The sequence below is a fragment of the Macaca nemestrina genome, chromosome 10 (genome assembly GCF_043159975.1).
Source record: "Macaca nemestrina isolate mMacNem1 chromosome 10, mMacNem.hap1, whole genome shotgun sequence".
Taxonomy (NCBI): domain Eukaryota; kingdom Metazoa; phylum Chordata; class Mammalia; order Primates; family Cercopithecidae; genus Macaca; species Macaca nemestrina.
The window spans coordinates 64,390,012-64,415,568 of record NC_092134.1 but is presented as its reverse complement, the minus strand read 5'-3'; positions in this window follow the sequence as shown (position 1 = coordinate 64,415,568).

Below are 25,557 nucleotides of genomic sequence, written 5' to 3'. Positions count from 1 at the left end.
TGTGACTAGCGAAGGAGGACATTGTAGAAAAACAAAGACCTTCAAGTTAGACAGACCTGACTCTGAATTCTGGCTTTATCATCCATTCATTTAAAAATATTTATTCAAGGCCAGGCACAGCGGCTCATAGCTGTAGTCCCAGCACTTTGGGAAGCCGAGGCGGTTGGATCACCTGCGGTCAGGAGTTCAAGACCAGCCTGGCCAACATGGTGAAACCGCACCTATACCAAAAAATACAAAAAATTCGCTAGGCGTGGTGGCACACGCCTGTAATCTCAGCTACTTGGGAGGCTGAGGCAGGAGAATTGCTATATATATATATATTTTTGATCCCTGATATATTTTATATATGTCCCTGATATATTTTATATATAAAAAAATTGTTTTTTTATCCCTGGCACATAGTAGTTCCTGAATAAATATGTGTGTATATATGTATACACGTATTTATACACATATTTATTCAGGACATATTCATACATACATACATATATATGAATAAATGTATATATGTATATAAATATATATGAATATATATGATGAATATATAAATATACATATTTATTCAGGACACATATATATTTATTCACATATATGTATGTATACATACATATATGCATACATATATACACATATTTATTCAGGATATATAAATACATATTTATTCAGGACCTACTGTGTGCCAGGGATCATTTTAAGTGCTGGGATAAAGCAGTGAATAAAACACCAGACATGGTTGCTCACACCTCTAATCCCAGTGCTTTGGGAGGCTGAGACAGGAGGATGACTTGAGGCTGGGAGTTCAGGACCAGCCTGGGCAATACAGCAAAGCCCTCATCTCTAAGAAAAACTTTTTTAAAATTAGCTGGGCATGGTGGCACATGCTTATAGTCCCAGCTGCCCAGCTACTCGGGAGGCTGAGGTGGGAGGATCACTTGAGCCCAGCAGTTCGAGGCTGCAGTGAGCTGTGATTGAGCCACTGCACTGCAGCCTGGGCAACAGAGCAAGACCATATCAAAAAAACAAAACAAAAAAAACCCCACTGTCCTCATGGGGCTTACACTCAAGGGGAGTGAGATAGATATTAATCAAGACAAATGAGGAGAACAAGGTATATAAGCCAATGATATGCTGAGGAGAAAAATAAAGCAGGGAAGGGGGATAGGAACTGTTAAAATTGGAGTGGCCAGGAAAGGCCTAACAGAAAATGTCATTTGAGTCAAGGTTTAAAGGAGGTGAGGCAATGGATGTGCACACATTAGTTGTGTGATATTAGGTAAAAGTTACCTATATTTCTAGATACTCGTTTTACTCAACTCTAAAGTGGAAACAAAAGCCACCTTGTTAATGACTTGTTCTGAGGATCAAGCCTACTTGTGAAGAGTATGTGGCCCAGGCATTGAATGGGCACATGACGGCAGCTGGCATTACTGTTCCTCATTGCCAGCAGCAGCAGCGCCATTAGAAACAGCTACTTGCTAGAACTGGAGATGGGTTATTTACACATTTATTAGCCTCAAATGACCCTGCTGAGGAAACTCAGGTAATAGTTGGATTCTGAATATTAAATGAAATATGCTAGCCTTGGAGGAGGGAATGTGGTTTCAATATTTCTATCACAGTCTTGGCAAGAAATAGAGGGTGTCCTCATATTGGATAATTTGAAGAGTTTAAAAGAAGGTTATTGAAAAGATCAGCAAAGTGTAGGGAAAAGAGTAGTGCCGTCCCCAGAATTAGTAATGACAAGCACTGCTACCACCCCTCTGTTCCCCACCCATGCCCAGACCTGACAGGGCAAGAGGAGAGGGTGCTCACCAGAAGGCAGAGTCAGAGAGCGCATGACAGAGCAGGTATGGCCTTCGGTGGGGAGATACAGCCAGTCTGCAGTGACTCCACCAAAAGGGAGCTGGAGAGTGAATACACCAGTGTCATTCTCCTTAAGCCCATCAGGGCTCCCCAGTGGCCAATCCAGCTTGAAGTCACAGGGCAAGAAAGCCTGTGGAGCCGCTCCTGCAGGTCAGCCTCCCAGGGCACGGAGAAGGTGGAGAGGGTGGGAGGAGCCCAGGGAGACACCCAGCAGAGTAGCGAAAGCAAATCAGACATGACTCCCAGTGAGCCAGGCCACTCACTATTACTATTCTCCTCTGTGTTCAGGGAAAGCAACCCAGTTCTTTCCTTCCTTAGATGACCCTTTCACCACATTTGTTGCTTTCCTCTGGGTACTACTTCTCCTCCTGCCCCTCCTAAGGTGCAATATTTGGTCAGGTGTTTTGAGACATAACCAGATACATTAAAAATAAGGCCCAGTTGTGCGTAAAGCCAGAGACTTTACTGCTAACCCCAGTCCATCTCTACCCCAGGCATGCTACTGGGACAAGGGTGAGATGTTCAGTTTGTCACTCACCAACATGAAAAAGTCAAGGCCAAACATGGTCTTGACCAAAAGTGTATCAGTGTCACCGTTTTATTTTTTAATGAGGCTCAAGCTATGACATTAAGTAAAAGAGGAACCAGATGTAAAACCGTGTAAACAATACAATGTCAACCATGTAATAATTATGTGGATGTATAGAAATAAGACTACGAAGAAATACTCAAACTATCTGCACTGACTATTTATGGAATGTAGATTAGGATGATTTTTTAAATCCCTTATCCATATTTTTCCAAGGTTTATCAATGAAAAGTTGTTTCTTTTAAAATAAAAAGGAAATCAGTAAAAACTAGTTGCTGTTTTTTGTTTTTGTTTTTAATAGAAGGGACATGACCTGTTTCCTACAATTCACATCTCTATTTATCTCCCTAGTAAGTTATAACTTTCATTTGTGGGAAACTTTATTCCAGAATCACTAAAAAAATTTGTTTTTTACTAAACTGATTATTTTGCTGTTTGTAAAGAAAATGATTTTATAGATAATTTTGTGGGTTTTTTCGTTTTTTGTTTTTTGTTTTGTTTTGTTTTGTTTTGTTGGAGATGGAATCTTGCTGTCCCCCAGGCTGGAATGCAGTGGATGCAATCTCGGCTCACTGCAACCTCCGCCTCCCAGGTTCGAGCAATTCTCCTGTCTCAGCCTCCCAAGTAGCAGCCACCTGGGATTACAGGCATCTGTCACCATGCCTGGCTAATTTTTGTATTTTTAGTAGAGATGGGGTTGGCCAGGCTGGTCTCGAACTCCTGATCTCAAGTGATCCACCCACCTTAGCCTCCCAAAGTGTTTAGATTACAGGCGTGAGCCACCACGCTTGGCTGATAATTTCTAAAAAGAGAATGCTAAGCAATTTAAAATATATTTTCTTAATACTGGTTTACTTTTGATTCATGTTTATATGTATAATACTAAAAGTATGCTTTGAGAGCTTCAGTCCATGAGTGTCACGTTTATTCTCACCAGCTACTAAAATTCTTAGGTTAGAAATATATAATTATAAAACATTAAATGTAATCTAATTATCATTTTCTTATATTGGATTAACCACAAAGTGGATCCAGAGAGATTGCTGTTTTAGTACAGTGCAATTTTTTTTTACTCTAAGTCCAATCCTGTTTTGCTCAACAAATCTTTTCTGAGTACATGGCAGGTATGCCTGGCACTCGATTAGGATCTGGGAATATAGCAAAGAATGAGACAAAGCTCCTGCCCTTAAGGAGTAGCAGCAGCAAAGACAGAAGTCTAAGGAAATGATTTCCATCCATCACAGGAACAGCGAAAGCTAACTGCAGCGGGTTTATGAAAGCCCAGAAAAGTCACTCGAGTAAAATAAATAAATAAATAAACAGTAAATAAATAAATAAATCCACCTAACCTACTTCCTGCTGAGCTTGCCAACTCCTTGGTGACTGGAACTCTTTGTTTTTGATTTTTCACTGGGCTGATCAGGTTGAAGTTCAGTGTAACCAGGCTTGAGTGGTAAGAGACGTCTCAACAGGCCTGATTCTGCTCAGCTGCCCACGCCCTCATCACCTTCTCAAAGGTGAGGAGAGCCGCATCCTCAAGAGACAGGAGTGATGACTCATGGAGGCCAGCTGCCCCCTTCAAGGCGGCATCTCTTAATTCAGGACAGCATTCTCTGCTGGCTTGGGAGAACCATCTGCTTGCAAGTTGCCAAGAAGTTACAAAGTTGGCTTTGGTAGTGGAATGGAGAAGACAGACAGTGAAGAATAAAATAATGCTAAAGAATTTGGACTTTTTTTGGAAAAAAAAAAAAAAGGCTGCATTTTTGGGAAACATGGAATGCTGTGAATGGTGGATAGTTTTGTCATAGACTGGGGAGCCGCTGCAGGTGATGGGCAGAGAGCTGTTGCATAGAACGTAGGCAGAGATGGTGTTCAGGTGGCGTGCCCTGGTTCAGCCGAATAGCAGATCATGGTAAAGTCTGCTCTACCCGGTTGGTGCTTGTGCCAAGCAATGCCGATTATTAAATGCTTGGACCATCTTCCCTACAGGTGTGTGTACCTTAAATAGCTGTGTCAGCAGACAGGTACCTTTTTCATTGTTCTTTTAAGCCTGTTTACGTTTAGCCACTGAGGTGTAAATTCTTACCATAATCAAGAGTAAATGCCCTAGGTTTTAGTTCAGGCCTGCCTTACTTTGGGGCTTAAATGTGACTGTGTGTGTTTGTCTATAGAGACATGGTCTGTCTCTGTCAGCCAGGCTGGAGTGCAGTGGTGCAATCGTAGCTCACTATAATCTCAAACTCCTAGACTCAAGTGATCCTCCTGCCTCAGCCTCCAGAATAGCTAGAACTACAGGTGCGCACCACCATGCCCAGCTAATATTTTAAATGTTCTATAGAGACAGAGTCTTACTACGTTGCCCAGGTTGGTCTCGACCTCCTGGACTCAAGTGATCTTCCTGCCTCGTTCTCCCGAAGCACTGGGGTTACAGATGTGAGCTACCGTGCCTGGCTGTGACTCAGTTTAGATTTGGGATATTTGATGATATTAGAATAATTCATCATGTAGACCTTCTCTTTTTAAATAATATCCTGAAGAATTTTGGTAAATTTTGCCTGCATCTTGTAAGCAAATCTTCACTTTTCCCATACAATTCCACTATTCTCTCTAGACCTGTGAATTCTTTCAAAACCTTAATCTTTGATAATTATATGAAGCTTGCCTTCTTTAAGATGTCTTTTATTATCGGTTGTAATTAGAGCCCCCTAAATATTTTAAATGCTTCTTTAATAAAATGGAAAGTCAGGATTCAAAACCTATTAAAACTCTGCCAGATTGTCCAGCTGTCCCGGCCACTCTTTTAGCTGAAATCCTAAAAGCTGTCTGAGATCTGGAAGAGATCTGGAACAACTGGGACACAAAGTGCCGTGGAAATCAGCAGATTGGCCACACTTCACTCTGGTTTCATTCTGTCACAATGACTCTACACTATCTATTTCAGCCCAAGGCCAAAGGCTCTATTGACTGACCAAAGTCACAAACCACAGTAAAACTTCTTTTGCCAAATCTCCACCGCAAGTTAGTAAGTGAGAAAGTTTAGGGCCCCTGGCACAGTGTTCTCTTTTCAGGAGTGGAAATGACTTTTTATTAGCCACCCCAGCCTTGCCTTTTTTTTTTTTCTTTTCTCGTTCCTTTCTTCCTGGAACAAAGATTTAGACCACCAGGATTGTAGTACTAATTAAGACATCAGTTTGTTACCAATAAGAAACTTAATTAGCAGAAGGAAAAATGTAATCGTGGAGATAAATGGAAAGAGTGCCAAGCTTCCAAAAGGTGATGGCTAGTACTGTAAAACTGTCTGCTGTTTACCCCCGCTGTTTTACATACTTAACCTTATTCAATCCTGACAGGTGGTTGCTATTCTCTCCTGTACAGGTAAGGAACTGAAATCGAACAGTTGAATGCCTGGAACCATATCCAATCAATGGCAGTCATTGTCCTCTTAAAGCCAGCTCACTTGTTCTCAAGACACTTTATGTGGAGCCACAGCTGCCTCATGTATTGGGAGCACCACTCCTGAAGAAGCCGACTCAGCTTCGATGCAAGGAAGAAACTCTGACTAGTTAGGTGGAACATGGGATCTGTAAAGCATGGTGCTGTGCAAGAGGTGGTAGAATGCACAGGCAAATGGTCCCCGGAGACCCCAGCAGTCATTCCGAAGTCTGTGTTCAAGCAGTAAACAAACAGCACACTCAGTAACCAGTATTCTTGCAAAGGTGGAGGATGGTAATTACATTCCATGACTAGAATCCATGGGAAGTCATGAATACTACTGGCCCTGAAAGGGTAAGGGAAAGCAGTTACCAGTGAGAGCTGTTGCTGGTGGACTGGGGCTAACCTGACAAGTGCTCTGACTTGGGTGGCAGTATTAGGTAGAGAAAAGTAGTTACAGCCAAATGATAGCTGGTGCAGAAGGAGCCAGGGAATAAACAAGCTGACCACTCTCTCCTTGCTATCTGATCTTTTGCTGGTGCCTCTCACTGGCTAAGCCCAACCAGAAACCGGGGGCACAGGAACCCAGGCGATGCCATCTGTGGAGGTCAGCCTCCCAGGGCACAAGGTGTAGTGGAGATGAGTGAAGAGTGGGTCTAGAGTAGGGTGGGAAAATGGAGAATATCTAGAACAGAAGCTTTTTCAAGACTAAGACCATATCATCCTACCCTTGAGGGCTCCATTTCCTGGCAGACTTGCAAGAGGCATATAGGACTTCAGGATTCTTCCCTCTTTTTTTTCTCCCTCATGAACACTCCCTCCTTATCTCAATAATGACTTGAAAATTGCTGGATATTTTGGGGTATTGGATATTCAGGTGCTTATGTAAATTGCTTATAGTCCTATAGAAGAAAAAAGACATGATGATGGTATTGCAGGTTTGCACTCAACATCCATCCCACTTTAGGTGTGCTTTTTTATGCTACAAAGCCTGGAATGCCAAAAAAAATAAAATAAAATAAAAATGAAAGCAAACCAGGGGCCATAACATCTTCCCCTCCTTCTCTTTCTGCTCACAACCATGGCCATGGAGCTGTTGGTTGCAGGTGATCAGAGGTGGGGTCCAAGGCGTTCACTCTGCTGGTGCAGATTGCAGCAAGGTAATATAATGCTGAGACTGGGACAGTCACCAGATCACAGTGACTTTCTGATTGTGGTGGACTCCCAATTGTGGCAGTGGTGACATGATTTAAGAGCCAGTGGCTATTTAGATCATGGAGGCAAGAGCAGCTCTGTTGGTGACGTGGCTCTGCTGATGATGTGTCTTAGTCCATTCAGGCTGCTGTAACAAACTACCCTAGACTCCGGTGTCTCATAAATGGTATTTCTCACAGATCTGGAGACTAGGAAGTCGAAGATCAACCTACCAGCAGATTCAGTGTCTGATAGAGGTCTGCTTCCTGGTTCACATATAGCCATATTTTCAGTGTAACCTCATGTGGTAGAGGGGGGCAAAGGATCTCTCTAGGGTCTCTTTCATAAGGGCACTAATCCCACTTATGAGGGCTCTGCCCTCAGGACCTAATCACCTTCCAAAGACCCCATCTCCAAATACCATTCCATTAGGGATTGGATTTCAACATATGAATTTGGGGGCAACACAAACATTCAGTCTATAGCATGGTTCAACCTAGATTCTTATGTGAAGCTCAGGGTTCCAAGAGTAGTTTTCCAGTAAATAAGGAAGAAGCTGCATGATCTTTTATGATCTAGCCCTAGAAATCACATGACATCACTTCCACCATACTCTCTATGTCCACCTAGATTCAAGGAGTGGGGACTTAGATGCCACTTCTAGATGGGAGGAGTGTCAAAAAATTTGCAGCAATGATTTAGAGCCAGCACAACTCCCTCCACAAACTCCATGCCCCATCATTCCACTTACCCTGTGGCTTTAGTCAAAGCCTCCACCTGGAATGGTTTAGATACTTGAAGAATCTCACCTTCGGGTCAAGGGCTAGACACAATACAGGTACTGCTGTGCCTAACATTGTGTTTAATAGAGAATTAAGGATGAAGCTTTTTTTTTTTTGAGACAGAGTCTCGCTCTGTCGCCCAGGCTGGAGTGCAGTGGCGAGATCTCTGCTCACTGCAAGCTCCGCCTCCTAAGGGTGAAACTTTTTGACTAGCTTCCTGATGTTTTGAAATTTCCATTACATTGCCAGAAAAGGAATCAAAATATAGTCTTGCCTAGAAAAGGAGAAACCTTGCTTTTGGTAATCCTTGGACCAGCATATTACCAAAATAGAAACTTGGACACACAAGAGTAAAATGTGGGTCTAGTGATGACTTGAGAGAATGATTCCAGGATCAAGGCCAAAACCCAGGTTCTCCAACTAAGGCATAAGATCATAGCAGATTGCACATCAAAATTCACTTGATTCTGTGTCATTATTTTCATATCCTCCTGGGTAACTGCATGGTTGGTCTTGGAACCGAGACAGGCTAAGCCCGATATTGGGTGCTTTGCTTCTGGGTCAGAAAAGAATGTGCTGCTCAGCAAGTTATTGATCCTCAATAGCACAGACCAACATACGTTTGTTGAGTAGATCCTATGTTTCAGGCATTATTAGGCTCAGGGCAGATGTAGAGAAACAGATAGTGTCTTTCCCTGAAGGAGCTCAAATCTCATAGAGGAGATAGAGATAGATGAGTGCGCAAATAATCACAATACCATGTGATAAAATAGTATACCTGATCATCTCAATAGATGCAGAAGCAGCATTTGACAAAATCCAGCATCCTTTAAGATTAAAACTCTCAGCAAAATCGGCGTACAAGGGACATACTTCAATGTAATAAAAGCCTTCCATGACAAACTCACAGCCAACATAATACTGAATGGGGAAAAGTTGAAAGCATTTCCTCTGAGAACTGGAACAAGGCAAGGATGTCCACTTTCACCACTTCTAATTCAACATAGTACTGGAAGTCCTAGCCAGAGCAATCACACAAGAGAAAGAAATAAAGGGCATCCAAATTGGTAAAGAGGAAGTCAAATGTCATTGTTTGCTGATGCTATGATTGCACACATAGAAAACTCTAAAGACTCCTCTAAAAAGCTCCTAGAACTGATAAAAGAATTCAGCAAAGTTTCCAGATACAAAATTAATGTACACAAATCAGTAGCTCTCCTGTACACCAACAGCAACCAAGCTGAGAATCAAATCAAACTCCTTTTACAATAGCTGCAAAAAATAAAATACTTAGGAATATACCTTACTGAGGAGGTGAAAGATCTCTACAAGGAAAACTACAAACACTACTGAAGGAAATCATAGGTGACACAAACAAATGGAAACACATCCCATACTCATAGATGGGTGGAATCAATACTGTGAAAATGACCATACTGCCAAAAGCAATCTATAAATTCCATGCAATTCCCATTAAAATACCACCATCATTCTTCACAGAACTAGCAAAAAAAATTCTAAAATTCATATGGAACCAAAAAAGGAGCCCACAAGGCAAGACTAAGCAAGACTAAGCAAAAGGAACAAATCTGAAGGCATCACATTACCTGATTTCAAACTATACTATAAGGCCATAGTCAACAAAACAGCATGGTAATGGTATAAAAATAGGCATATAGACCAATGTAACAGAATAGAGAACCCAGAAATAAACCCAAATACTTACAGCCAACTGATCTTCAACAAAGCAAACAAAAACAAAAAGAGGGGAAAGAACACCCTATTCAACAAATGGTCCTGGGATCACTGGCAAGCCACATGTAGGAGAATGAAACTGGATCCTCACCTCTCAGCTTATACAAAAATCCACTCAAGATGGATCAAGGACTTAAATCTAAGACCTGAAACTATAAAAATTCTAGAAGATAACATTGGAAAAAACCTTCTAGATGCTGGCTTAGGCAAGGATTTCATGACCAAGAACCCAAAAGCAAATGCAATAAAAACAAAGATAAATATCTAGGACTTAATTAAACTGAAGAGCTTTTGCACAGCAAAAGGAACAGTCAGCAGAGTAAACAGACAACCCACAGAGTGGGAGACCGTCTTCACAATCTATACATCTGACAAAGGACTAATATCCAGAATCTACAATGAACTTAAACAATTTAGCAAGAAAAAAACAAAGAGCCCCATCAAAAAGTGGGCTAAGGACATGAATAGACAATTTTCAAAAGAAGATATACAAATGGCCAACAAACATATGAAAAAATACTCAACATCACTAATAATCAGGGAAATGCAAATCAAAACCACATGTGGTACCACCTTACTCCTGCAAGAATGGCCATAATAAAAAAATGATAGATATTGACATGGACGCAGTAAATAGGGTACATTTCTACATTGTGGTTGGGAATGTAAACTAGCACAACCACTATGGAAAATAGTGTGAACATTCCTTAAAGAACTAAAAGTAGAACTACCATTTGACCCAGCAATCCCACTACTGTGTATCTACCCAGAGGAAAAGAAGTCCTTATGTGAAAAAGATTATTGTGCACACATGTTTATAGCAGCACAATTTGCAATTGCAAAATCATGGAACCAATCCAAATGTCCATCAATCAATGAGTGATAAAGAAACTGTGGCATATATATACACGATGGAATACTACTCAGTCATAAAAAGGAATGAATTAATGGCATTCACAGCAACCTGGATGGGATTGGAAACTACTATTCTAAGTGAAATAGTTCAAGAATGGAAAACCAAACATTGTATGTTCTCACTCATAAGTGGCAGCTAAGCTGTGAGGATGCAAAGGCATAAGAATGACACAAGAGACTTTGGAGACTCAGTGGGAAAAGGGTGGAAAAGGATTGAGGAATAAAACACTACAAATAGGGTTCAGTGTACTGCTCAGGTGATGGGTGCACCAAAATCTCACAAATCACCACCAATAAACTTACTTGTGTAACCAAATAGCATTTGTTCCCTAAAACCTAGGAAATAATTTTTTTTTTTTTCTGGAGACAGAGTCTCACTCTGTCCCCCTGGCTGGAGTGCAGTGGCGCGATCTCGGCTCACTGCAAGCTCCGCCCCCCGGGTTCACGCCATTCTCCTGCCTCAGCCTCCCGAGTAGCTGGGACTACAGGCGCCCGCCACCACGCCCGGCTAGTTTTTTGTATTTTTTGTTTTAGTAGAGACGGGGTTTCACTGTCAGCCGGGATGGTCTCGGTCTCCTGAATTCGTGATCCGCCCGCCTCGGCCTCCCAAGGTGCTGGCATTACAGGCGTGAGCCACTGCGCCCAGTCAAAAAAAAATTTTTTTAATTAAGTGCTAGGTGTTATAGGTGCACAAAAAAGGGAGTGACTTGTTTTAAAGCCTTTGGTAAAAGATGACTTTTGAGCAGGGTTTTGTCAGGTTAAGAAGATAGCAAGAGCCTCTTGAATAGAGAAAACATCCCGTGAACAATATTGAGGTGCAAGACTATGTTATATACAAAGAACAATGGATAATCCTATGAAATTGGGGTGTTGATTTTAAGGAGAGTGAGGTGGAAGTGAAAGCTAGAAAATGGATTTGGGTTGGATTTTCAAGGACTTTGTATTTCAGGCTAAGTTTGAGGGTTTTACTCATAAATAGTCGAGGATGCAAAAGAGTAGAAAATGTGGCAAAATATGAGAGAGCAAAACATATAAGAGCTGTTTTTAATCAGTGAGGCCAAGAATGTCCTGCGACTCAGAGCTTTGTCATCTTTAATATTTTGTAAACCTCTCTTGGAGCCAGACTCCAACTGGAAATTTCAGACTTACTCCTATGTTTATGATCTTGTGTTGTTCAAAAAGTTTAAAATTTCACATTGCTGCTATGCTCCATCCAGTGAAGACAAGGTTACCTGCCAGAAATAATCTGAAAGGCGAACAGTACCGTTTTACCAGTTTCTCTGTTATGTCATTCATTTCCAAGTAAAGAATAGATCAACAAATAGACAAAATCCTTTTTGTCCCGAGACAGAAGAATTTAAAAGGTTAATTTTATACATGTTGGTGGATTTTTTCCCCCTACATGTGGTACAAACCACCCCCTAGAGGCAAATTACTTAAATCAACTCTCCTAACCACACATACATATTTATGCAGCCAGCAGTGGGAGGTGTGGAGGGCAGGGATTCCAGGTGACTCAGTATGTCTGGCATCCGGGTCAGGAATTTCAGCCGATGGCAGAGGGGTTGCCACCATAATAGGTGCTGCGTATGAACTGCCACCGAATCACTGCATGTGTTGTGTGCTGTGCGAGGTCCTTCCGGATCTGTTTCGAGGCTAGGCAACCCTTAATGTGAAGCAGCTTTAATTTTTTCCAGCTCATTCAGCATGGATGGCCTGGAGGACTTGCTTTCCTGCTAGCTTCTTAGGTGTCTAACTCCTAGTTAGTTGTGGTAAGTCTGTCTTGGAGTTTAAATTTTCCCAATATTGACATAAATGACTGCACACTGGAAATTTCTAGTTGGCTCACCCATATGCAGCACATGGTGCCCAATGTGGGGGAACGTTCATTTTTCTCTCCCATTCCTTTTAAGTGAAACTGCCATGGAAAGTAGACATTGAACCGTATTGTAATCAGTACTGTTCCTCTTTCTTGCTGTGGAGATATCCAGTTACCTTGCACAGACAGATCTTTGTCTTAGGAAGATCCACCTGCCTGGCCCCTTTTAGCAAAGGGGCCCAGATGTTGCTGCAAATAAATGGCAAACTGGCACAAAATCCAAGGAGATTCAAAGGAGAGGGATAGGGACGTCAAGCCCCTTCCTTCTTTGAGATGTTAATAAAACATCTATACTGGATTAAACTGGCCACAGTACAAGGCCACCAGGCAGACAGCACTGTGACCCCAAGGAGAAGCTGACCTCTGGAGAGAACAATGTGGCACGAGAGTTCAGTTTCTTCCCAGGGCCTGGGTTGTCATGGCAGATGGTTTGACATGGGCTGATGTGGGAGACCCTCCTCTCTGACCCTCCTAGACACTGTACCACGTGGGTGGCCTTGAGGAAATGACCAAGAGTGTGTTTAAGCCATATAGTTCTCTTTCTCAAAAACTTTTAGTTTTTGACTTAACATCGTATTAAATATAAACATCCCATCTGGATGTTCAAGGCCCCCAAATCTGACCCTGAAGTTCTTTTCCCAGGTTGTTTTCCGAAATGACTCCCACAAGGTTGCTGTGGTCGGTCGACCTGAATAGCCTGATGTACTCCTTTCTCACCTCCTTGCCTTTGCTCGGTTGGGAACACTCTCCCTCTTTCTACGTATCAACACCCTGCTCACCCTCTGAGACCCAGCTCATATGTAATTTCCTCCAAAACTCCTCTCCTAAATCCCTCCCACCAAGATTTCCTTCTCTGGTTTACTTTTCTCTTGCATGTTTCCACTGCTCTTCGTGCACTTATGTACTGCAGCCTCATCCGTTTCTAGCCTGTACACTGAAAGACATTATTGTAGGTACTGTGAGTTGCAGCCCAGAAGCACAGGAGATCTGTAAACGGTTGAATTGCACCAAATTGTATTGAATTGCACCAAACTGTATTGCCAAAGGTCACACAGCTGGTTAGGGATAGCAACGGAAGTAGCAATCACATTTCCTGACACCTAATCCGATAGTGTCTCAGTAAAATAAATTGGAATCCTCTTTTCTTCTAAAAGTTACATGTATGGCTTAAAAAGTATGACATATATGGCCTATATCATAAAAAATCTTTTAATGTGTTATTTATCACTTCTTTCTGGCTATAAGTAGCCCTCCTAGTTGCCAATGAGAAGTGTGCTTACCAGGCAGAGAGAGCGTGCAGCATGCTGGTGGATGCAGCAACCCTGTCTGTGTTCTGCCCAGATCTCCTTGGATCCCCTGTAGGAGTCTGTGCTCCTGTTGGACTTCTGTGTGCCTCAACTTCTAAATGGCCTGCAACGGTGACTCACCTTGAGCCCTGCCCTAGGGTACCAGAGTCATTTTTCCCACACACAGAAAACTGTCTACATACCTAGCAATTTATGTTTCCTTGGGGTGGCTCTTAGTCAATAAGTGACTGGTATGGATGTGTGAAAGACCAACTGCCTGGCCTCCAGCTGGGACAAACTCTAAGGCATAATTCATTCTCCTGAGCTGCTCTCCTGCAGGAGCAGGCGGGAGCTGGGACTTTGCCTGAAATTGTGCCTTCACTCAGATCCTTCTCCTACCTGTCCTGCTTCTCCAACTATCCCCTGCCCCGCCCCAGCCTCTTCATGGGCCACTTTCTCTATACATCCCCTGCCCATGAATCCGCATCTCAAGGTCTGCCTCGGAAGAACCTGAACTAAGGCTGTGTTGTGTGGAAGACAATGAAAGATGGAGCAAGACTTAATCATTGCTCACAAAGACCAAAATCAATTGGAAAGTCCCCTCTATGGACAGTTGACGTTCCTAGGTGGCTGTTTTTGGCTCACATTCAGAAGCATCCAGAGTTCAAAATACACAGTCCAAATAATGGCACACATGAGGACTGAGGCTTTGTAAGTCTGACATTAACACAATATTACATTTGGTCACACCCCCTAGCCTTTTGACTGTTTACATCCTCAGATCTGAAGGGTGTTTGAGAAGGCCTGCCACCAGGGAGAGTGCAGGTCACTGGTTTATTGAGTGACATTGGACTCTGCTTACTTTCCCAAAGTGAAAAAGTCTGTTACTGCAGCAAAGGCAGTGCTGAGGAGTGAAATGCATATGGATGACATTGAATATAATTGACCATCATTTCCTATTTGCCGGCTTCCTATGTCCACAGGCCAGGATACCACTATTGCCCAATCAAAGGGCAACTTCTCTGAAAGAATAAGAAAAGGGTAGGGTGCAGCTCTATTCCTGGGTGCTCCCTCTCACGTGGTCCTGAGGCACTTAGCACTTTCACAATCACTGTTGTAAGAACCTGCTTCCTTTTCTTAGACTGGGAGATCTCTGAGGACAAAAACCCATCTTGCACGGGACTGTGTTTCCAGAGCCTGGCACAATGCCTGGCCCTAAGTAGGTGCTCAATAAATATGTTCTGACTCTACGTGGGAGCCCTTTGAACATGAGGCTGGGCCCCTGGAGTCTGATCACATTAGGTTTACCTTCTTAGGACAGATATAGATTAAAGGATTCTGGAGTTGAGGCTGTCCCTGCTATGGGCCACAGTGGTCACATACCAGAGAAATAGCTGCTCCGGTTGCCTCTTGTACCATTTCCAATGGTTCTGCCTGCTAAGTTTTAGTAAGAAGTGCTCCTCCTGGAGACCCTGAAGGAGGCACAGTTTCCTCAGACCTAGGAAATCTTGGGGAAGGCTCATTAGAGTTCCCTAGCTTAAAAAAGAATCAAATTTGACATGATCTGAATTCATTATTCTGGAAATTACAAGACTTATTTTACTAAAAGCAAGTCTCTGGTCCAGGAGAATGGAGACCAGACTCTGGAAGGGAAGAGAGTTCTGGAAGGTTGTCTCTGGCTTGGATTCGTCTTTGCAGTCTTACTACCTGCACGTTAGTTGTAGTGAATGTCCCTTACCTTCGGTGCCTCTGAGAGCCAGATTGTTCTTCCTCCGCATGCCCTGTCTGTGATTGAGCCACTGGCCTGTGAGGCCCACCAGTAGGACCTGTTTCTTTCTGCAGTACCCAAGGAAGAGTTACAGAATCCTGATGGGGGGGCGTCAATAAAATCATAATTTTCTATCAGGATCAAATATTTGGGAAGTGATGCCAAGGGCAAAATAAGAAAACTAGAGCTGAATGTTTTTATTTATTTTTCAAGCTAAATATCTGTGAGAGATTTGTAAAAAACATTTACTATTTTTAATATTCTCCCTTGCTTCATCTCATACCTTAAAAGTTGAAGCCATCTTTGGCTGCCACAGGGTAATTAGAAGTGGTCTGCTTCCTCCCTGCCCAGTTTCCCAGATGTTGGGAGAGTGGAATGTTGGCTGAAGGGAAGATTGTGCAATGCTTTTTATTTTTTATTTATTGCTAAAGAATTGATACATTGTTTAACAGGTTCTTTAAGAAAATTCTATTCTCTGATTTACCTTCCAAATGCGTTGAGTGGTGATGGAAGACTTAAGTCATTTAGTGTTTTTTAGCATTGCAGCCCACATCAAATTTCATACCTTCCTTAGTATACCCATTATTTGCCCAATAACATATAGACTAAGATCCATATTCCCAAGTCAAATTCTGAAGAAAAGTCTACTTTTAGATTTATGTTTAGTTTTTTAGTTTGCTTATACTTGACACCAAAACCACAAAATATTTGCATGAGCCAACGCTCAAAAAAGTGCTGCCATAAGCTTGTTACTAGAAACTGCTTTTAGTCCTAAATTGCCAAGGAGGAAAGAGTCCAAACATAGGTTTCCTGTTGGGGTCCCTGAGCAATATTACTTTCTGCCAAATGCCCTTTTTGGGGATTGACTTTTTTTAAAGCAACCAGTTAGAAAATATTGAGTGTATTTTAAAGCAACTGCAAATATATGAGTTAACAGAGTTAGAGATGAGGTTGTCAGTTACCACAGTTCATCAGTTCTTCATCCAATAAATATTTATTAAGCATCTATCATCTTCCAGGAACTACATGTTGGTTTAAGCCAAATTTAACTTTAAGATAAATTGGAGTTTATACTATTGCCTTCCAAATAGTAAATGTTACAGAAACAGGAACAAACACTAGGTTTTAAGATAATCACAATAATTTTATTCCAATAGTTTTCAAGGTGACTGGTTCTGTTAAGACGGGGGGTGGGGCAGGAAACAACAACTTTTGATAAAGAAGTAGACCAGGCACAGTGGCTCACACCTGTAATCCCAGCACGTTGGGAGACTGGGGCAGGAGGATCACTTGAGCCCAGGCAAAACAGGGAGACGTCATGTCTACTAAAAATTAGAAAAAAAAAAAAAATTAAAAAATTAAGAAAAATTAAGAAAAAAAAAAAATTGGCCACGCGTGGTGGTCTGAGCCTGTACTCCTAGCTACTCCGGCAGCTGAGGTAGGAGCATGGCTTGAGCCTGGGAGATGGAAGCTGCAGTGAGTAGTGATTGCATCACTGCACTACAGCCTGAGTGACAGAGCAAGACGCTGTCTCAAAATTAAAAAAAAAAAGAATTTGGCAAAGCCAAGGCTTTCATTTTAAATATCTACATTCCTAAGCTTTTCTCCTCAATAATCATTTGAAGTAGACAAAAGACGAAAATAATAAAGTAAGAAGATCTGATAACTCTATAAGAAATTTTACCCAACAGAATACTTTCTGATAGCAAATTAAAATTCTAAAGCAACAGAGTATCTACATAATGGTGGCCATCTTAGGACGGCGAGTATTAGTATCAATCACTTTATATTGTTGGAAATATGCACATCATACATTCAGGCATTTAATTTTTTGATAAAGACTTAATGTCTACAAAAACACACATTAATTCATTTTAAAAAGGATTATTTTATTTCTAATTGACACATAATACCTGTATATATTTATGGGGTACAATGTCATGTTTTGATACATATGTTATACATTGTGTAATGATCAAATCAGGATAATGAGCATAGCCATCACCTCAAACACTTTTTATTCCTTTGTGGTAAGAACATTCAAAATTCTCTCTTCTAGCAACTTGGAAGTATACAATACACTATTGCTGACTACAGTCACCCTACTGTACCCTGGAACACCAGCACTATCCATCCAATGGACCTGTAACTTTGTACCTGTTGACAGCCTGTCCCTATCCCCGTCTCCTTCTTACTCTCCCCAGCCTCTGATAACCACCATTCTACTCTACTTCTGTGAGATCTGTTTTTTTATATTCCACCTATGAGTGAGATCATGCAGTATTTGTCCTTATGTGTGGAGAAAGGGGAATTCTTATACACTGTTGGTGGAAAAGTAAATTAGTACAGTCATTATGGAAAACAGTATGGAGTTTCCAAGAATTAAAAATAGAAGTACCACGTGATTCAGCAATACCACTGCTGGGTATATATACAAAGGAAATGAAATCAGTATGTCAAAGAGATATCTGTACTCTCCTATTTATTACAGCACTATTCACAATAGCCAAGAAGGAATCAACCTAAGTATTCATCAACAAATGAATGGATTTTTTAAATGTGTTATATACATATGATGGAATACTGTTTGGTCATAAAAAACAAAGTCCTGTCATTTGTGAGAATATGGATAAATCTGGAGGACGATGTGTTAAGTGAAACAAGTCAGTCACAGGACAAACATTGCACTAGTTCTTGACTTGTCTCCCTCTGTGTAGTAATTCAGAGCCTACGGTAAAATGAATAAATGCTCTTTTTCCCCCCTAAAAGATCCATTAAGCATCGCATATATGCATTCTTGTCATCTCGTTCAGGAATATCAAGTTAATCTTGATATTAATCTTGATTAATCTTTTGCTTTCGCTTTGTTTTTTGGAAGCACTGATTAAATAATTTACACTAGGTATAAAATTAAAATTTACATTAAAACATTTAAATATGTAATTTGTCAACAGAAATATTGAGTAGTGGCATTTAAAGCACTGTGTTTGCTGCTGGATTTGGTAAAGGTGAATAGGATACTGAGTCTGCCTTCCAGAATCTTGTAATCAGTGGGGCTAACGAACTCAGACAAGAACAATTCAATGTGCTAAGGAGGTTTGTACAGAAGAAAGAGAATTAACTCTGCCTAGGATGGAAGGAAGGGTGAGTCAGGGAATTTGATACATAAGAGGTGAATTCTGAGTTTGAGTTGATTCTGGGAAGTTGAGTAAGTGTTAGTCAGAAGGATTAGATGAGAGGAGATAAAGAGGAAACTCAAGAAGCTATAATAGAAAAGACAGGCCGGGCACGGTGGCTCACACCTGTAATCCCAGCCCTTTGGGAGGCAGAGGCAGATGGATCACTTGAAGTCAGGAGTTCAAGACCAGTCTGGGCAACGTGGTGAAACACCATCTCTACTAAAAATACAAAAATTAGCCAGGCTGGTGATCCTTGCCTATAGCTTCAGTCACTTGGGAGGCTGAGGAAGGAGGATTGCTTGAGCCCTTGAAGCAGAGGTTGTAGTGAGCCGAGAGTATGCCACTGCACTCCAGCCTGGGTGACGTGAGTGAAACCCTGTCTCAATAAATAAATAAATAAATAGATAAATAAATAAAAGACATGTGTTTATATAATATTAAAAACTCATATCATGCCAGGCACAGTGGCTCACACCTGTAACCCCAGCTTTAGGAGGCCAAGGTGGGAGGATCACTTGAGTCCAGGAATTCCAGACCAGCCTGGGCAACATAGCGAGACCCTGTGTCTACAAAAAGCTTAAAAATTAGCCAGGCATGGTGGCGTGTGCCTGCGGTCCCAGCTACTCAGGAGGCTGAGATGGGAGGATCACTTGAGCCCAGAAGGTGGAGGTTGCAGTGAGCTGAGATTGCGCCACTGCACTCCAGCCTGAGTGACAGAGGGAGACCCTCCCTCAAAACAAAGCAAAACAAACAAACAAAACTCACAAAACCCCAAAAACCTCATATCATACAAGAAGTTTTGGACAGAACAGGTACAAGGTACAATATTGTTGATACCAGAATTTATTTACCTAGAAAAAATATTTTAATTCAAATAATGCTGAAAAATTAGTATCAACATCATTTTATACAAAGATTTATTTTAAACTGGCTAGTAAAAGTACATACAGTCTGGGCGCGGTGGCTCATGCCTGCAATCCCAACACTTTGGGAGGCCCAGGCGGGCAGATTGCTTGAGGTCAGGAGTTCGAGACCAGCCTGGTCAACGTGGGGAAACTTCATCTCTACTAAAAATACAAAAATTAGCTAGACCTGGTGGCAAGCACCTGTAGTCCCAGCTACTCGGGAGGCTGAGGCAGGAGAATCACTTGAATCTGGGAGGTGGAAGCTGCAGTGAGCTAAGACTGCACCACTACACTCCAGCTTGGATGACAGACAGGGCGACACTCAGTCTTAAAAAAAAAAAAAGTACATATAATATGATCTTATCTTTTTAAAAAAAAAAAAATGGCATGCACCTGTATAAATGTATGTGTGAAAATGCATTTGTGTGTTTGTGTGTTTACGTATTTATTTAAATAGGATTAGATGAGCATTGGTAAAACTATGGAAGAAACAGCCATGTAAACAACATGGTTTCCTTTGGAGAGTGGCTCATGTGAGAAGAAGGGGAAGAAAGAAGAAAGGGTGAGCCAAGAAAAAATGGTAAAAATATAGCTTAAACAGCATGAATTCATCTATGCATGTGTGTATATGCATACATGTGTACAATATATGTATATGTATATATAGAGAGAGAGTGTTGGGGGGGAGGAGAGAAAAAAGAGAGAGAGTGTTTTATAAGAAAAGAAAATGAAATACAAACTGAGGGGCATTCGGGGCAGATTGGATACCTTGTGTGAAACCACCAGCACATTTAAAAGATTGCAAAGAGTCACCGCATAGCATTTGGGTGAGACCTGTCTTTTCATTTCTTCAGTATCTGATAGTCCTATCAGCTATCACTGATAAATGTAGGTGGGGTGGGTGATTTTTCCTTTTAAGCTGGCTGATGTTTCTCTCTTATAGGAATTTATAACCCATATCTTGGCATTGTCATTGGCAAAGAGGAAGATTTCTTTCCAAAGAGGAAGATGTTAATCTTCAGGCCTAGATTTTCTGGTTCATTATATCGTATGACATCAATAGAAAAGGAACCAGAGAGCACAGGCCTCTGGGTCAGCGTCTGAACCAGCAGGATGGAGCACTGGTACACATCTGGCCTTGCCTCAGACCCACTGGAATCAGCTTACCTTACCTCTTCAGTCTCAAGAGTCCCATTTGCAAAAGAGAGCTTATACTGTGTGCCTTGGAGGAAGGGCAAGCAAGCACATGACAAATTCTCATAAACAACCTTGATACAAACATGCCAACTACAGAAGGTATGGTTCTGTTCCCTGCTGCCCTTAAGCTTCCAAGTAAAAGTCTTGCTTTTGTCTACTCGACTAATGGAAATACCTTTCATGGGTGTATACATGTATTTACTAAATCAGTTCTATGTATTATCTTCTGCATGTCATACCTGCTGCTGTCACAGTTATAATTAAATGTTACTGCAATTAAAATGTAGAGTAACCACTGTCAGCCTGAAAACTGGGCTGAGAGGCAGGGAAAGGGATTGAGCCACTCTGAGTCACACTGATTTCATAGGTTTTAAGCACAGGTGAGAGAACCAAAAACCACAGCCAGACATGGGCAGAAGAGAAATGGTCTTAAATAGATAAAATTGGACGAAGAAGAAAAGGGAATAGGGATTAGGAAGGAAAGATATGGATAGAGGTAGGAAGATATTCCAGGAGCCACTACAATAACTGAAAGTGACTGTTTGCAGTGATGTCTGTCTGTTTTGCTGTGAAGGAAAAATAAAGGGCCTATGAGGCAAGATCTCAGCCAGGATCACAGAGGGAGGCAGGAGCCCAAGGGTGTAATGCTGTTCAACTTGATCCGTAAGCCAAGCTGTGCTTTCAGCTTTGCCATGTACTAGTTGTAAATTATTTAACTTCCTGTGCCTCTAGTTCTTCAAATAAATAATGGAGATGAAAATGTCAATAATAATATCTACAAGAGCAGACTATTACAAAGATAAAGTGAATAAATTGGCATAAAGTGTTTATTACACTGCTAGCACATAGTAGGTACTGTATATGTGCTAGTCCTTATTATTTCCTGTTTTCAGAAGGTAGAAGTAAGCAGTTTCTACTAGGATGGGTGAATCCTTTTCCCTGAAGGCAGACAAAATATTTAAATATCTGGAACAAAGAGAATAAAAAACAAACAAACATGCAATGTTTGCAGAATTCTTCTGAGAAGTTCCTTCTCAACCAAAAAGTTTGCTTGCATGTCGTTTAATGTTTTCATAAGCAACAGTGTCTCAAATGAGGAAGGACAATTGGTATTGAGGCTGCAATAAAAGAGGAAAAGGACTGTGACTAGAGGCTGCCTTGATCTACCATTTCTGACTCAGGTGAGGAAACCAAAGGGCCCAGAAACTGTCACCCCACTGACTTGGCTGTGATTTGTGGACAAAACCCTTTTTATCCTTCTTTTTGTCCAAACTGAACTGAGTCAGTTCAGAAATCCTGGACTTCTCAGATGTTCAATGCTATGTCACTTTGGCAGAGAGCGGAGGGGATGTCTGAATGTTCCTTAGCTCTGTCTTAAGTAGGAAATAAAGGGACAAGGAAAACCCTTTGACTGGGTTCTGTCTCTTCTTGTCTGAAACTTGTGTCTCCTGGGACCTAAGTTTTCTACCTTCTTGTGATTTAAGTAATCAAAGCGAGGCCTAGATGGCAGAAGGGAATGATTTACAAATTTTGGCCAACATAGAACAGGGCCCAACTCAGATAGGTAGAATTGAGAATGAAAACAACTTTCCGGAGTGAATTAGGCCGTGTGTATCAGATGCCTTTAAAATATTTATACTCTTTCATCCAGCAATTCTAAGTATTTATCCTAAGAAAACCCAGCAGATGTGCACAAATATTTTACTATTCAAGGATGTTCATTACAGTTTTGTTTTTAATAGTAAAAAATTGGAAAAATCTAGATTTCCAAAAATAATCCTAATTAAATAAAGTATGATTCATGCATGTCGTAGACTCTTACAAAGAGGCTAAAAAATCAACTAGAGAAGAAGGTTTATTAACGTAGGAAAATGTTCACAATTCATTGGCAAATAAATATTGCAGAAAACCTCAATGATAGGGTAGAAGAATCGAAGGATAACTAAACCCTCTTCGATCCATGCATTTTATCCTATAGAAAGAGGAACTTTTTACAATGAAAAGAAAAAAATAAAGCTATTTATTAGATGTAGTGGAGTGGACAGCAAAGGGAAAGAAGAAATTGATGCCTACCAAATATTGCTATTCTCCTAGCTGTCCCCAACTTGGTGCTCTCACAATTCAAGCATTCTCCCCTAGGGCTATGGACTGATGTTCATGTAACCCCACAATTCATGTGTTAACACATAGCCGCCAATACAATGGTATTTGGAGACAGGGTCTTTAGGAAGTACTTAAGTTTAGATGAGATCATGACAGTGGGGTCCTTCTGATGGATTAGTGCCTTTATAAGGAGAGGAAAAGAGAGAGATCTTCCTCCAAGCAAAGGCTATGTGAGAGCCCAGTGAGAAGGCGGCCAAGCGCAGGCCCGGAAGAGAGCCCTCACCAGGACTCAATCACGTGGGCGTCCTCACCTCAGACTTGCAGCTTCTACCCATTACCCAGCTACAAAGCCACTTTACGTGTTTCGGTATTTATTATAGCAGCACCCCTCTTTGTGGTACCAAAATCCATTTGTCAGCTTGGGCTGCCATAACAGAATACCCTAGAGTGGGTAGCATAAACAACAAAAATTTATTTCCTCACAGTTCTGAAGACAGGTATACCCAAGATGGATATGGCTGGTGTGGACATGATGTAAGTCCCTCTCATAGACTACCCTGGGTTTCACGTGCCAAGGCTGTCCCAGGAGGGAAGCCAAAGGAGCAGAAGCATGTGGTGCAGGAATCCTGCCTTGACCAGAGCTCAGCCGTGTCATGTCCCCCAGCCCCCTGCACACTTGTTATCCCACGCTCCTGTCCATCTGCAGCAGTGACTAAGGGCCCAGAAAGACACATACATGTTAATGGTGGTTATCTCTGGATGATAAAAGTATGAATAATTTTTATATTTTAATATTTCATATAGCAAGCGCAAATTACTCTTGTAGTTGGAGTGGAAGAGTCCATTAATTTAATCAATTTAAATGTATGTCATGGACGGGCAGATCTTAGAGCAGGACCTTCTGAGCTTCCATTTTGCTCATCTGTAAAATAAGCCAAATGACTGGTAAAGTTCCTTCTAGCTTTGGCAGTCTGTGATTCAACAGATTTGCTTTTTAAGGGTGAAGAACAGGAGGGTAGCTTAAGAAGGTCACAGACTCTAAGGTATGCATGCAAAAAATCTTTAAAGCTGATCGAGTGCAAAGCTAGTTGCAGTGTATGAAATTTGTTTTCAGCACTTTGGGGGGCCGAGATGGGCGGATCACGAGGTCAGGAGATCGAGACCATCCTGGCTAACACGGTGAAACCCCGTCTCTATTAAAAAAAATACAAAAAACTAGCTGGGCGAGGTGGCTGGCGCCTGTGGTCCCAGCTACTCGGGAGGCTGAGGCAGGAGAACGGCGTGAACCTGGGAGGCGGAGCTTGCAGTGAGCTGAGATCCGGCCTCTGCACTCCAGCCTGGGCGACAGAGCAAGACTCCATCGCAAAAAAAAAAAAAAAAAAAAAAAAGGAAAAGAAATTTGTTTTAATTTTTCGTTTGGATAAGAACAGAAATCACATTAACAGGAAACATAGTATCTGTTATTTGGGAGATGGGAATGACATGGTCCTTAGCTCTCTACCTAACAGGTGTCTGTGGGTATTCATTCAGAAACCCCTGCAAAGGTGGTGATTAGGTGAAAGGAGATTTTAGATTCATCTGGACACTTCTGGAAAATGACTCACTCATCTATTTGGTGAACGTTTACAAAGCACATACCTCTGATTTGTTCTGAGGTATAAAGGTGCCTCATGCTATTCTCTGTCCTCAGAATCACCACAATGTTGTCATATATTTTTGACTACTTTCCCTTTTTAGAAGAACCTTGACAAATTTTTCTTAGATAAATATAACATTTTAATATAAAGACTCTCAAGTATTTGGTTGATGACGTAGTATGTTTATATTGGCAAAAACAATGTTGAGCTTCATGGAAATGTTAAATCTTAAAATTCCTTGTTTATTTTTTATTTTTTGGGAAGAAGCCTTGCTATGTTGTCCAGATTGGCCTCAAACTCCTGGCCTCAAGTGATCCTTCCATTTCAGCCTCCTAAGCAGCTGAAACTACAGGTGTGTACCACCATGTGCAGCTAAGATATCTTATACTAAGTTAAAATATATATATATTACCATTCTGAAATTATGACAATAGGGAATTCATTTACCTACGCTATCAATTTTCTATAAATTTTTAATGATTTTTTTCTTTCTTAGCATTTCTAAATGTATTTTACACTGTTGTAACATTGACTAAAAATTTAAAAATCACTCACTGTTCCATCACTTCAACCAATAATTTGTTTTCACTCTTCTATAGTACGTTCCAGGCTCTCTCTGTTTATTTATGCGTGTAATTTTTATGTAGCTGTGTCTCATAGCTGACACATGTTTTGGGCTCCTGCTTCTTTAAATAGTGTCACATTACACCTGGGAGTGGTGCTCAGGGCATGTGCTCTGGGCATTATACTTGGGAGTTGTCCCTGCTGTTGCCTCATAGTCTTTGTAAATGACCATTTATAATAATTATGCAATATTCTACCAACCTGATGTGTGTGTGTGTGTGTGTGTGTGTGTGTGTGTGTGTGTGTATGATTTTCTTTTTTAAAAAAACTACTTTACAAAGTTGTCCCAGGACAGCTTTATGTAATTTACAGGCTCCGGAAATAACCAAAACCCTCATCTGCCACAAAAATTCACCCAACTGCAATTGGATCTTTGGGCAAAGCCTTCCTTGCCTTCTCTTTGGGTTAAAGATAGTTTTGGGAAAGTGAATACTTTTAATCCCTAA